The following is a 15,171-nucleotide window of genomic DNA, read 5'->3' on the forward strand; positions in this document are numbered from 1 at the left end:
GACTTCCTGGAATTTGATGAAAATATTTATACATCATATTCAAACTTATCAGACACAATGAAAGCAGTGCTAAGAGGAAAATTCATAGTTTGAAGTGAACTGATAAAGAAACTGGAGAGATCTTACACTAGCAAATTAACAGCACAACTCAGAGCTCTAGAACAAAAAGAAACAAACTCATCCAAGACGAGTAGACTAAAGGAAATAGTCAAACTCAGGGCTGAAATCAACCAAAAATAAAAATACCTCAGGAAATGAACACAGGTAACATAGGCTCAAGACAGATCAGTCACTTAGAAGCAGGATCATGACCCCAATTATGTAGGTAAAGTACTTGCAAGCTCTCAAGCCAAACCAATAGGAAGTACCTGCTGTCAGACCCTGCCCCATCCCAAAACTGTGTAAAAGTGTGTGCAGGAATTACTCCATCATCTGAGAGCTTCTATCATAAATGCTGTAACACCACCACTTGGACAAGAGATCTGCTCTCCAGAAATAACTGCCAGAAGCTCCCCTGCACCCCTTGCCAGCTAGCTAGTCCCCTGCTGGCTCAACCCATCCCAATATCCTGGAGCAACCAAAGCAGCAGCAGAGGAAATGGAAGGAGAGCTGCACCAGCAATGGAGGCTGCAGAGGCAGTTCTCCCATTCTGCCTGAATTCTCTCCCCTTCACCCTAACCCGTGCACCTAGCCTGACCAGAGATCTCTGTGGAAGGCCTCCAGTCTGCGGGCCAACAAGAAACAAAGAGAACAATACAAAAAAAATATTGAGCAAAAACAAAGCTGGTTCTTCTAGAGAATCAACAAGATAGATAAACCCTTAGCCAAACGGCTTAAAGTGCCCAGAGGAAGTATCCAAATTAAAAAATCTGAAATGAAAAGGGAGACATAACTAAAGAAATGAAGGAAATTCAAGAAACAATCAAATTCTACAACAAAAGCCTATAGTTAACAAAACAGAAAGTTCTAGAAGAAATGATGGTTTTCTAGACAGATATCACATAGTAAAGTTAAACCAAGAGCAGGTAAATTTTTTTATTGTCTATTTTTCTTGATTTATTTGTGCATTTCATTATTATAAACACATTGCTATAATGCAATTACTAATCTAACTTTTTTATTAACTTGAGTATTTCTTATATACATTTCGAGTGTAATTCCCTTTCCTGGTTTCCGGGCAAACAACACCCTCCCCCCTCCCCTTCCTTATGGGTGTTCCCCTCCCCACCATCCCTCCATTGCCGCCCTCCCCCCAACAGTCTAGTTCACTGGGGGTTCAGTCTTAGCAGGGCCCAGGGCTTCCCCTTCCACTGGTGCTCTTACTAGGATATTCATTGCTACCTATGGGGTCAGAGTCCAGGGTCAGTCCATGTATAGTCTTTAGGTAGTGGCTTAGTCCCTGGAAGCTCTGGTTGCTTGGCATTGTTGTACATATGAGGTCTCGAGCCCCTTCAAGTTCTTCCAGTTCTTTCTCTGACTCCTTCAACGGGGGTCCTATTCTCAGTTCAGTGGTTTGCTGCTGGCATTCGCCTCTGTATTTGCTGTATTCTGGCTGTGTCTCTCAGGAGCGATCTACATCCAGCTCCTGTCGGTCTGCACTTCTTTGCTTCATCCATCTTGTCTAATTGGGTGGCTGTATATGTATGGGCCACATGTGGGGAGGCTCTGAATGGGTGTTCCTTCAGTCTCTGTTTTAATCTTTGCCTCCCTCTTCCCTGCAAAGGTATTCTTGTTCCCCTTTTAAAGAATGAGTGAAGCATTCACATTTTGATCATCCGTCTTGAGTTTCATTTCTTCTATGCATCTAGGGTAAGTCAAGCATTTGGGCTAATAGCCACTTATCAATGAGTGCATACCATGTATGTCTTTCTGTGATTGGGTTAGCTCACTCAGAATGATATTTTCCAGTTCCAACCATTTGCCTACGAATTTCATAAAGTCATTGTTTTTGATAGCTGAGTAATATTCCATTGTGTAGATGTACCACATTTTCTCTATCCATTCCTCTGTTGAAGGGCATCTGGGTTCTTTCCAGCTTCTGGATATTATGAATAAGGCTGCGGTGAACATAGTGGAGCACATGTCTTTTTTATATGTTGGGGCATCTTTTGGGTATATGCCCAAGAGATGTATAGCTGGATCCTCAGGCAGTTCAATGTCCAATTTTCTGAGGAACCTCCAGACTGATTTCCAGAATGGTTGTACCACTCTGCAACCCCACCAACAATGGAGGAGTGTTCCTCTTTCTCCGCATCCTCGCCAGCATTTGCTGTCACCTGAGTTTTTGAACTTAGCCATTCTCACTGGTGTGAGGTGAAATCTCAGGGTCGTTTTGATTTGCATTTCCCTTATGACTAAAGATGTTGAACATTTCTTTAGGTGTTTCTCAGACATTCGGCATTCCTCAGCTGTGAATAGTTTGTTTCGCTCTGAACCCCATTTTTAATAGGGTTATTTGTCTCCCTGAGGTCTAACTTCTTGAGTTCTTTGTATATTTTGGATATAAGGCCTCTATCTGTTGTAGGATTGGTAAAGATCTTTTCCCAATCTGTTGGTTGCCGTTTTGTCCTAAACACAGTGTCCTTTGCCTTACAGAAGCTTTGCAGTTTTATGAGATCCCATTTGTCGATTCTTGATCTTAGAGCATAAGCCATTGGTGTTTTGTTCAGGAAATTTTTTCCAGTGCCCATGTGTTCCAGATGCTTCCCTAGTTTTTCTTCTATTAGTTTGAGTGTGTCTGGTTTGATGTGGAGGTCCTTGATCCACTTGGACTTAAGCTTTGTACAGGGTGATAAGCATGGATCGATCTGCATTCTTCTACATGTTGACCTCCAGTTGAACAAGCACCATTTGCTGAAAATGCTATCTTTTTTCCATTTGATGGTTTTGGCTCCTTTGTCAAAAATCAAGTGACCATAGGTGTGTGGGTTCATTTCTGGGTCTTCAATTCTATTCCATTGATCTATCTGTCTGTCTCTGTACCAATACCATGCAGTTTTTATCACTATTGCTCTGTAAAACTGCTTGAGTTCAGGGATAGTGATTCCCCCTGAAGTCCTTTTATTGCAGGTAAATTTTCTAAACAGGCCTATATTCCATAAGGAAATAGGAGAAATCATTAAAAACCTATCAACCAAGAAAAGCCCAGGTACAGATGAATTTAGTTCAGAATTCACCAGGCTTTCAAAGAAGACCTGATACCAATATTCCTCAAACTATTCCATAAAATAGAAAGAGAAGAAATACTGCATAATTCCTTCTATGAAGCCACAATTACTCTGATAGCCAAACCAAACAAGGACCTACCAAAAAAGAAAACTTCAGACCAATTTGCTTATGAATATTGATGCAAAATTACTGAGAATCAAAGGACACATCAAAATCATCATTCACCACAATCAAGTAGGCTTCATCCCAGGGATGCAAGGTTGACTCAATGTATGACAGTCTGTTAACATAATGCACCACATAAAATAATTCAAAGAAAAAAAATCACATGATCATCTCCCTAGATGCCAAAAAAGCATTTGACAAAATACAATTCCCCTTCATATTAAAAGTATTGGAGAGATCTGGAATAAAATGTCCATATCTAAACATAATAAAAACAATTTACTGCAAACTAACAGCCAATATCAAAATGAAATGGAAAGATACTTGAACCAATCCCACTAAATTCAGGGACAAGACAAGGATGACCACTTCCCCTGTATCTATCCAATACAGTACTCATAGTACAAGCTAGAACAATAAGAAAACAAAAAGAGATCAAGGGGATACGAATTGGTAAAGGAGAATTAAAGGCATACTATTTGCAGATGATATTATAGTATACATAAATGACCGCAAAAATTCTACCAGAGAACTTCTCCAGCTGATAAACAACTTCAGAAAAGTGGCCAGATATAGAATTAACTCAAATAAATCAGCAGCCTTCCTTTATACGAATAATAAACAGGGTAGGAAAGAAATTAGGGGAAAAAATCCATTCATAATAGCTGCAGATAACAAAAAATATCTTGGAAGAAAAGTAAGCAAACAAGTGAATAATCTCTATGATAAAAACTTCAAGTCTATCAAGAAAGAAATCAAAGAAGATCTCAGAAAATAGAGAGATCTCCCAAGCTCATGGATTGGCAGAATTAACATAGTAAAAAATAGCCATCCTACCAAAGGAATTGGACAGAGTCAATGCAATCCCCTTCAAAATTCCACCATGATTCTTCAAAGACATGGAAATAGCAATTCTCAAATTCATCTGGAAAGGCAAAGAAAAAAAAAGGAAAAAGAAAAAAGAAAAAAAAAACAGGATAATGAAAACAATACTTAACAATAAAAGAAAATCACCATCCCTGACGCCAAGCTCTACTACACAGCAACAGTGATAAAAACTGCATGGTATTGGTTCATAGACAGGCAGGTTGAGCAATGGAATAGAACTGAAGACCCATAGATAAAATCACATACTTATGTTTACTTGATCATTGACACAGAAGCCAAAAATATACAATGGGGAAAAAAAGAGCATCTTCAATAAATGGTGCTGGTCTAACTGGCTGCCTGTATGTAGAAAAATGAAAATAGATCCATATTTTTCACCATGCAAAAAGCTCAAGTCCAAGTGGATCAAGGACTTTAACATAAAACTGGATACATGGAATTTAATAGAAGAGAAAGTGGGAAAGAGCTTTGAACTCATTGTCACAGGGGAAAATTTCCTAATCAGTACTCCAGTGGTTCACACTCTAAGACCAAGAATTGATAAATGGGACCTCATGAAATTGGAAAGCCTCTCTAAAGCGAAGGACATAGTTAATAAGATAAATCGACATCCTACAGATTGGGAAAAAATCTTCAGTAACCCCATATCCAAAAGAGGGCTAATATTAAAAATATATAAAGAACTCAAGAAGCTAACCATCAAAAATCCAAACAACCCAATCAAAAAATGGGTTGTAAAACTAAATAAGAATTCTCAACAGAGGAATGGCTGAGAAGCATCTAAAGAAATGTTCAAAGTCCTTAGTGATCACATAAATGCAAATCAAAATGACCCAGAGATTCTACTCTTACACCAATCAGAATGGCTAAGATCAAAACTTAAGTGATAATACTTGTTGACAAAGATGTGGAGAAAGAGGAACACTCCTCTATTGCTGGTGGGATTGCCAACTGGTACAACCACTCTTGAAATCAATTTGGAAGTTCCCCAGTAAATTGGAAATAGACCTACCTAAAGACCCAGCTATACCATACTTAGGATATACCCAAAAAATTCTCTACCATGCCACAGAGGTCTATGTTCCACTATGCTCATAGCACCAGTATTTGTGATAGCCAGAAGCTGGAAACAACCCAGATCTCCTACTATAAAAGAATGGATACAGAAAATGTGGTTTATTTACACAATGGAATACTACTCATCTATTAAGAATGAGGACATCCTGAGTTTTGCAGGCAAATGGAAGGAACTAGAAAATATCATCCTGAGTGAGGTAACTCAGACCCAAAAGGACAGACATGGTATGTTCTCACTAATAAGTAGATATTAGCCAGTAAAAAAAGTACAAAATACCCAACATATAGTCCCCAGAATTCACAAAGGTCAACAAGCTGAAGGGCCCAACTAAGGACACCTCAGTCCCACTTGGGAGGGAGAAAAAAGCAACCACAAGAGGGGAGGGAGAAAGTGACAGGGGAGGGAAAGAGGATGGGGTTGGGGAAGTGGGGAATATGATCTAGAATTGTGTGGATGGAAAAGGACTGAAGCCCTGAGGGCCAGCAGAAAGAACGGAACAGGGATCTCAGGAGGAAGGTGGTTGGGAGGACTCTTCATAATGTACATACATTGGAAGTGACAGAATCTTAGGACTTAGAGGGGTGACCCTAGATTTTATGCCCTACAGTGGAGAGAGGGAACTTGTTTAGCCTACCTCCAGCAGATAAACTGGGTACCAAGTAACAGATGAGTTTGCTATCCCACAATGAAAACTCTGACCCATAATTCTTCCTGTCTTAAAGAAATGCAGGCAGGGATGGAAATAGAGAACAGCCTGAGAAAAAGAAGGTCCAGCCACAGGCCAAAAGTGGGATCCAGCTCAAGGGGAGGACCCAAGACCTGACAACATTAGTGAGGATATGGGGTGCTCACAGGAAGGAATCTATCATGACTGCCCTCCAAAATACCCAGTGAATAGCTGAAAGAGTCAGATGCAGATATGTGCATGCTACCAATAAACAAAAGGTGCTGACTTCTCTGGTTGAATTAGGGAAAAGCTGGAGGAAGCTGAGGAGGAGGCTGAACCTACAGGAACCAGCATTCTTAATTAACCTGGACCTCCCAAGATCTCTTGAACACTGGGTCACCAACCAGGCAGCATACACCAGCTGTTATGAGGTCTCCAATGCATATATAGCAGAGCTCTTGTGTCTGTGTTCAGTCAGAGAAGATGCACCTAACTGTCAAGAGACTAGAGGCCCCAGGACGTTAGAGGTCGGTGGGGTTGGAGGGGTGGAGACATCTTCGTAGAGATGTGGGGGTAGGGGTGGGTATGGGATGTGGAACAGTTGGAGGGTGGACAGGTAGAGAAAGAATAAATAGGTAAGTTAGTAAATAAATAAATAAAATAAATAAATAAAGGTGGGAGGTGATAAAATCCTATTCAATTCAATGATTAAATTAAAAATTAAGTAAAAAATAAAGTCAGGAAATAATATTATTTACCTCAATAGTATGACCTGAAAAATTACCTTCATGACAACATAATCACTACTTCTGACATTTCCTAATATGATAGATGATTATGATGGTTGGCATATACTTGACCCAGGGAGTGGCTCTACTAGAAGGCATTCCCTTGTTGGAGTAGGTGTGACCTTGTTGGAATAGGTATGTCACTGAAGCCCTTGGTCCAGCCTAGGCTTGATCCCCCAGTGTAAGGGAATGTCAGGGTATGGAGGTGGGAAGGAGTAGATGGATGGATGGGGAAACATCCTCATAGGACAAGGGGTAGGAAGATGGAATAGGGGGTTTATGGATAGAAAAGTGGAAGAAGGATAACATTTGAAATGTTAATAAAAAATATTCTAGCTGCCTGGAAGCCAGTATTGTGTTATCGGTCTTCAGATGAAGATATAGAACTCTCAGCTTCTCCTTTACCATGCTTGGATGTTGCCATGTTCCTGCCTTGATGATAATGGACTAAACTTCTGAACCTGCAAGCCAGTCCCAAATAAATGTTGTCCTTTATAAGAGTAGCCTTGGTCATGGTATCTGTTAATAGTAGTAAAACCGTAACTAGGACAATAATTCATTATGACTCTTGGCATAGTAAGTTTTCTAAGTATTGATTAAAATTACAAGTGCCTCCTCACAGAATATACATTACATAGGTTTTAAAAAGTTCACATGTCTATGATATATAGTCTAAATTTTAATGTTGAATAGATATGTATTGTTTTATTTTTATTTTTTGAGATTGCTAACCTCCAAAATATTTACAATGTTACATAAAATTTATTTTGAATAAAAATGCATATTTTCCAAATAAAACTTAATAAAGCCCAAATGTGTTCCATGAACAGAGTAGTCTGTGGGTCTGTATCTGAATTCTGTTTCTTTTTTTTTTTTTAGATCAAAATACCTGTGCTTATATCAAGGTGATGAAGTCCATTCAAGTAACTGAGACAATCAACCAGCTGGTGTCAGCATCTGTTTGGCTCTGGTGAGAGCCTAGTGGCTGTGTCTTAACATAATGGTAAACACATGGTGGAACATGTAAAAGGGACAAATGGTGACAAGAGAAACATCAAAGAGATTCACTGTGATATTTGCCTCTTTTTTTTTTTAAATTAATAGATGATTATACCAGGAACTTATTTGAAGCAGCTAAAAGTCCATTCATCTCATATGATTGAGAGTCTCCAAGTTACTGAATTTACTGAACTATCTTCCATGGGACCAAACTCATAACAATTTCTCTATGTCAACATCATTGCCCTTAGGGTCAAGTTTTAAGCACAGAGAGTTTTGGAGTATATACTTACTACTAACCTGAATCACAAACAGGTTGAGGTGGAAACAATCCTACATGCTACTTGAGAGTAAGGTGACAAAAATACATGGCAATAACTCCTATATCTTCTCATTGTGAATTTTATATAAAATAGTTTAATATCTTTCATGTAAATAAAAAACTAAATAGCTTTGATTTTCGGACTATTTTTAAAAATCCTCTTGTGATTATTTTTGAAAACATATATTAATATGTTTAATCAATATGTGTGCAGTTTCAAAGCATTCTACTTAAGAGTTCAAGCCAGAATTATGCAGGGAATGTGGAGTAAATATAAACAAGGAAAACACAGCAATGTTCAGAGAAAGTGTCCGACTACCTGCACTTATCTTCTTGCAAGAATACTCAGCAAAATGCACCTTTCATTCTAACATTCAGTTTGATTCACTGAAGAATTTAGATCTCCCACTCTGTTCTGCTTGGAAAGATCATAAAAAACAATCAAAGATAGGACAGGGACAAGTCACAGATAGTAGACAAAATCAATCTCTCTCTCCCTCTCCTTCTATCCCTCACTCACTCTCTCCCTCCCCCTCCCATCCTCCCCTTCCCTTCTGGGTGTATGTGTGTGTGTGGTTTGCGTATATGTGTGTGCATATACATGTGCCTGTGCATGTGTGTGTGCTTCTATGCCTCTGCATACCTTGTGCTTCAGAGACCTATCATCAATTAAATAAGTACAATGGAATAAAAAGGAAAAAAATTCTTCCTCATTACTTTTATATTCAACCCAACCCAAGGCAGAAACAAACAAACAAATAGCAACAACAACAATAACAACAACCACAAAACAACACTGGACTTCATCCATTGGGTGGTTTTCAGCTAAAAAAATAAATATAAAACAAAAAAGGTTCAATAGATTCATCAGGAGGTAATTGTCCTCAGCAGTACTGAAAACAAAAGTGACAATAAAAATAGTTCTTTTAGGCAGAATTCCTCTAGGACCGGGCACGTCCTGTATTTACCGGAAGTCCCACACCCGCGGATCCCGGCCCGCAGCAGCTCTCTGCTCCCAGACCCTGTGGGAAAGAGACCTCACCGCCTGGTCAGGTGGGCACTCCTAAGGCTGCAGAGCAGAAGAGACCACCAACACTGCCCACCCCTGCCCACATCCCTGGCCCAAGAGGAAACTGTATAAGGCCTCTGGGCTCCCGTGGGGGAGGGCCCAGGAGCGGCAGGACACCTGCCTGAGACACCGCCGGAACCTGAAGGAAACAGACCGGATAAACAGTTCTCTGCCCCCAAATCCCGTGGGAGGGAGAGCTAAACCCTCAGAGAGGCAGACACGCCTGGGAAACCAGAAGAGACTGCACTCTGCATACACATCTCGGACGCCAGAGGAAAACACCAAAGGCCATCTGGAACCCTGGTGCACTGAAGATCCCGGAAGGGGCGGCGCAGGTATTCCTGGTTGCTGCCGCCACAGAGAGCCCGTGGGCAGCACCCCGCGAGCGAACTTGAGCCTCGGGACCACAGGTAAGACCAAATTTTCTGCTGCAAGAAAGCTGCCTGGTGAACTCAAGACACAGGCCCACAGGAACAGCTGAAGACCTGTAGAGAGGAAAACTACACGTCCGAAAGCAGAACACTCTGTCCCCATAACTGACTGAAAGAGAGGAAAACAGGTCTACAGCACTCCTGACACACAGGCTTATAGGACAGTCTGGCCACTGTCAGAAATAGCAGAACAAAGTAACATTAGAGATAATCTGATGGCGAGAAGCAAGCGCAGGAACCCAAGCAACAGAAACCAAGACTACATGGCATCATCGGAGCCCAATTCTCCCACCAAAACAAACATGGAATATCCAAACACACCAGAAAAGCAAGATCTAGTTTCAAAATCATATTTGATCATGATGCTGGAGGACTTCAAGAAAGACATGAAGAACTCCCTTAGGGAAACACAGGAAAACATTAATAAACAAGTAGAAGCCTACAGAGAGGAATCGCAAAAATCCCTGAAAGAATCGCAAAAATCCCTGAAAGAATTCCAGGAAAACACAATCAAACAGTTGAAGGAACTAAAAATGGAAATAGAAGCAATCAAGAAAGAACACATGGAAACAACCCTGGATATAGAAAACCAAAAGAAGAGACAAGGAGATGTAGATACAAGCCTTACCAACAGAATACAAGAGATGGAAGAGAGAATCTCAGGAGCAGAAGATTCCATAGAAATCATTGACTCAACTGTCAAAGATAATGTAAAGCGGAAAAAGCTACTGGTACAAAACATACAGGAAATCCAGCACTCAATGAGAAGATCAAACCTAAGGATAATAGGTATAGAAGAGAGTGAAGACTCCCAGCTCAAAGGACCAGTAAATATCTTCAACAAAATCATAGAAGAAAACTTCCCTAATCTAAAAAGAGAGATACCCATAGGCATACAAGAAGCCTACAGAACTCCAAATAGATTGGACCAGAAAAGAAACACCTCCCGTCACATAATAGTCAAAACACCAAACGCACAAAATAAAGAAAGAATATTAAAAGCAGTAAGGGAAAAAGGTCAAGTAACATATAAAGGCAGACCTATCAGAATCACACCAGACATCTCGCCAGAAACTATGAAGGCAAGAAGATCCTGGACTGATGTCATACAGACCCTAAGAGAACACACATGCCAGCCCAGGTTACTGTATCCTGCAAAACTCTCAATTAACATAGATGGAGAAACCAAGATATTCCATGACAAAACCAAATTTACACAAAATGTTTCTACAAATCCAGCACTACAAAGGATAATAAATGGTAAAGCCCAACATAAGGAGGCAAGCTATACCCTAGAAGAAGCAAGAAACTAATCGTCTTGGCAACAAAAGAAAGAGAATGAAAGCACACAAACATAACCTCACATCCAAATATGAATATAACGGGAAGCAATAATCACTATTCCTTAATATCTCTCAACATCAATGGCCTCAACTCCCCAATAAAAAGACATAGATTAACAAACTGGATACGCAACGAGGACCCTGCATTCTGCTGCCTACAGGAAACACACCTCAGAGACAAAGACAGACATTACCTCAGAGTGAAAGGCTGGAAAACAATTTTCCAAGCAAATGGTCAGAAGAAGCAAGCTGGAGTAGCCATTCTAATATCAAATAAAATCAATTTTCAACTAAAAGTCATCAAAAAAGATAAGGAAGGACACTTCATAGTCATCAAAGGAAAAATCCACCAAGATGAACTCTCAATCCTAAATATTTATGCCCCAAATACTAGGGCACCTACATATGTAAAAGAAACCTTACTAAAGCTCAAAACACACATTGCACCTCACACAATAATAGTGGGAGATTTCAACACCCCACTCTCATCAATGGACAGATCATGGAAACAGAAATTAAACAGTGATGTCGACAGACTAAGAGAAGACATGAGCCAAATGGACTTAACGGATATTTATAGAACATTCTATCCTAAAGCAAAAGGATATACCTTCTTCTCAGCTCCTCATGGTACTTTCTCGAAAATTGACCATATAATTGGTCAAAAAACGGGCCTCAACAGGTACAGAAAGATAGAAATAATCCCATGCGTGCTATCAGACCACCACGGCCTAAAACTGGTCTTCAATAACAATCAAGGAAGAATGCCCACATATACTTGGAAATTGAACAATGCTCTACTCAATGATAACCTGGTCAAGGAAGAAATAAAGAAAGAAATTAAAAACTTTTTAGAATTTAATGAAAATGAAGGTATAACATACACATAATTATGGGACACAATGAAAGCTGTGCTAAGAGGAAAACTCATAGCGCTGAGTGCCTGCAGAAAGAAACAGGAAAGAGCATATGTCAGCAGCTTGACAGCACACCTAAAAGCTCTAGAAGAAAAAGAAGCAAATACACCCAGGAGGAGTAGAAGGCAGGAAATAATCAAACTCAGAGCTGAAATCAACCAAGTAGAAACAAAAAGGACCATAGAAAGAATCAACAGAACCAAAAGTTGGTTCTTTGAGAAAATCAACAAGATAGATAAACCCTTAGCCAGACTAAGGAGAGGACACAGAGAGTGCGTCCAAATTAACAAAATCAGAAATGAAAAGGGAGACATAACAACAGATTCAGAGGAAATTCAAAAAATTATCAGATCTTACTATAAAAATGTATATTCAACAAAACTTGAAAATCTTCAGGAAATGGACAATTTCCTAGACAGATACCAGGTATCGAAGTTAAATCAGGAACAGATAAACCAGTTAAACAACCCCATAACTCCTAAGGAAATAGAAGCAGTCATTAAAGGTCTCCCAACCAAAAAGAGCCCAGGTCCAGACGGGTTTAGTGCAGAATTCTATCAAACCTTCATAGAAGAGCTCATACCAATATTATCCAAACTATTCCACAAAATTGAAACAGATGGATCACTACCGAATACCTTCTACGAAGCCACAATTACTCTTATACCTAAACCACACAAAGACACAACAAAGAAAGAGAACTTCAGACCAATTTCCCTTTTGAATATCGACGCAAAAATACTCAATAAAATTCTGGCAAACCGAATCCAAGAGCACATCAAAACAATCATCCACCATGACCAGGTAGGCTTCATCCCAGTCATGCAGGGATGGTTTAATATACGGAAAACCATCAACGTGATCCATTATATAAACAAACTGAATGAACAAAACCACATGATCATTTCATTAGACGCTGAGAAAGCATTTGACAAAATTCAACACCCCTTCATGATAAAAGTACTGGAAAGAATAGGAATTCAAGGCCCATACCTGAACATAGTAAAAGCCATATACAGCAAACCAGTTGCTAACATTAAACTAAATGGAGAGAAACTTGAAGCAATCCCACTAAAATCAGGGACTAGACAAGGCTGCCCACTCTCTCCCTACTTATTCAATATAGTTCTTGAAGTTCTAGCCAGGGCAATCAGACATCACTTTTGTGTTTTGAGGTCAAGGGGATACGTATCGGAAAAGAAGAAGTCAAAATATCACTATTTGCAGATGATATGATAGTATATTTAAGTGATCCCAAAAGTTCCACCAGACAACTACTAAAGCTGATAAATAACTTCAGCAAAGTGGCTGGGTATAAAATTAACTCAAATAAAGCAGTTGCCTTCCTCTATACAAAAGAGAAACAAGCCGAGAAAGAAATTAGGGAAACGACACCCTTCATAATAGACCCAAATAATATAAAGTACCTCTTTGTGACTTTAACCAAGCAAGTAAAAGATCTGTACAATAAGAACTTCAAGACACTGAAGAAGGAAATTGAAGAAGACCTCAGAAGATGGAAAGATCTCCCATGCTCATGGATTGGCAGGATTAATATAGTAAAAATGGCCATTTTACCAAAAGCGATCTACAGATTCAATGCAATCCCCATCAAAATACCAATCCAATTCTTCAAAGATGTAGACAGAACAATTTGCAAATTCATCTGGAATAACAAAAAACCCAGGATAGCTAAAGCTATCCTCAACAATAAAAGGACTTCAGGGGGAATCACTATCCCTGAACTCAAGCAGTATTACAGAGCAATAGTGATAAAAACTGCATGGTATTGGTACAGAGACAGACAGATAGACCAATGGAATAGAATTGAAGACCCAGAAATGAACCCACATACCTATGGTCACTTGATTTTTGACAAAGGAGCCAAAACCATCCAATGGAAAAAAGATAGCATTTTGAGCAAATGGTGCTGGTTCAACTGAGGTGAACATGTAGAAGAATGCAGATCGATCCATGCTTATCACCCTGTACAAAGCTTAAGTCCAAGTGGATCAAGGACCTCCACATCAAACCAGACACACTCAAACTAATAGAAGAAAAACTAGTGAAGCATCTGTAACACATGGGCACTGGAAAAAATTTCCTGAACAAAACACCAATGGCTTATGCTCTAAGATCAAGAATCGACAAATGGGATCTCATAAAACTGCAAAGCTTCTGTAAGGCAAAGGACACTGTGTTTAGGACAAAACGGCAACCAACAGATTGGGAAAAGATCTTTACCAATCCTACAACAGATAGAGGCCTTATATCCAAAATATACAAAGAACTCAAGAAGTTAGACCGCAGGGACACAAATAACCCTATTAAAAAATGGTGTTCAGAGCTAAACAAAGAATTCACAGCTGAGGAATGCCGAATGGCTGAGAAACACCTAAAGAAATGTTCAACATCTTTAGTCATAAGGGAAATGCAAATCAAAACAACCCTGAGACTTCACCTCACACCAGTGAGAATGGCTAAGTTCAAAAACTCAGGGGACAGCAGATGCTAGCGAGTAAGCGGAGAAAGAGGAACACTCCTCCATTGTTGGTGGGGTTGCAAACTGGTACAACCATTCTGGAAATCAGTCTGTAGGATCCTCAGAAAACTGGACATTGAACTGCCTGAGGATCCAGCTATACCACTCTTGGGCATATACCCAAAAGATGCCCCAACATATAAAAAAGTCACGTGCTCCACTATGTTCATTGCAGCCTTATTTATAATAGCCAGAAGCTGGAAAAAACCCAGATGCCCTTCAACAGAGGAATGGATACAGAAAATGTGGTACATCTACACAATGGAATATTACTCAGCTATCAAAAACAACGGCTTTATGAAATTCGTAGACAAATGGTTGGAACTGGAAAACATCATCCTGAGTGAGCTAACTCAATCACAGAAAGACATACATGGTATGCACTCATTGATAAGTGGCTATTAGCCCAAATGCTTGAATTACCCTAGATGCCTAGAACAAATGAAACTCAAGACGGATGATCAAAACGTGAATGCTTCACTCCTTCTTTAAAAGGGGAACAAGAATACCCTTGGCAGGGAAGAGAGAGGCAAAGATTAAAACAGAGACTGAAGGAACACCCATTCAGAGCCTGCCCCACATGTGGCCCATACATATACAGCCACCCAATTAGACAAGATGGATGAAGCAAAGAAGTGCAGACCGACAGGAGCCGGATGTAGATCGCTCCTGAGAGACACAGCCAGAATACAGCAAATACAGGGGCGAATACCAGCAGCATACCACTGAACTGAGAATAGGACCCCCGTTGAAGGAATCAGAGAAAGAACTGGAAGAGCTTGAAGGGGCTCGAG

At 39.8% G+C, this 15,171-nt stretch overlaps 1 long non-coding RNA gene across 1 annotated transcript in view; it reads left to right on the plus strand.

Annotated features, from left to right (window-relative positions):
• LOC120100851 (uncharacterized) overlaps window positions 1-7,827 on the plus strand; it is a 43,573-nt gene extending 35,746 nt beyond the window's left edge. Inside the window, exon 4 of the long non-coding RNA XR_010064316.1 lies at window positions 7,634-7,827. This is a non-coding gene — a long non-coding RNA (uncharacterized LOC120100851). The remainder of the gene's footprint in view (window positions 1-7,633) is intronic.
• Window positions 7,828-15,171: the final 7,344 nt, after the last annotated feature.

This window comes from Rattus norvegicus, chromosome 2 (assembly GCF_036323735.1).
Source record: "Rattus norvegicus strain BN/NHsdMcwi chromosome 2, GRCr8, whole genome shotgun sequence".
Taxonomy (NCBI): Eukaryota; Metazoa; Chordata; class Mammalia; order Rodentia; family Muridae; genus Rattus; species Rattus norvegicus.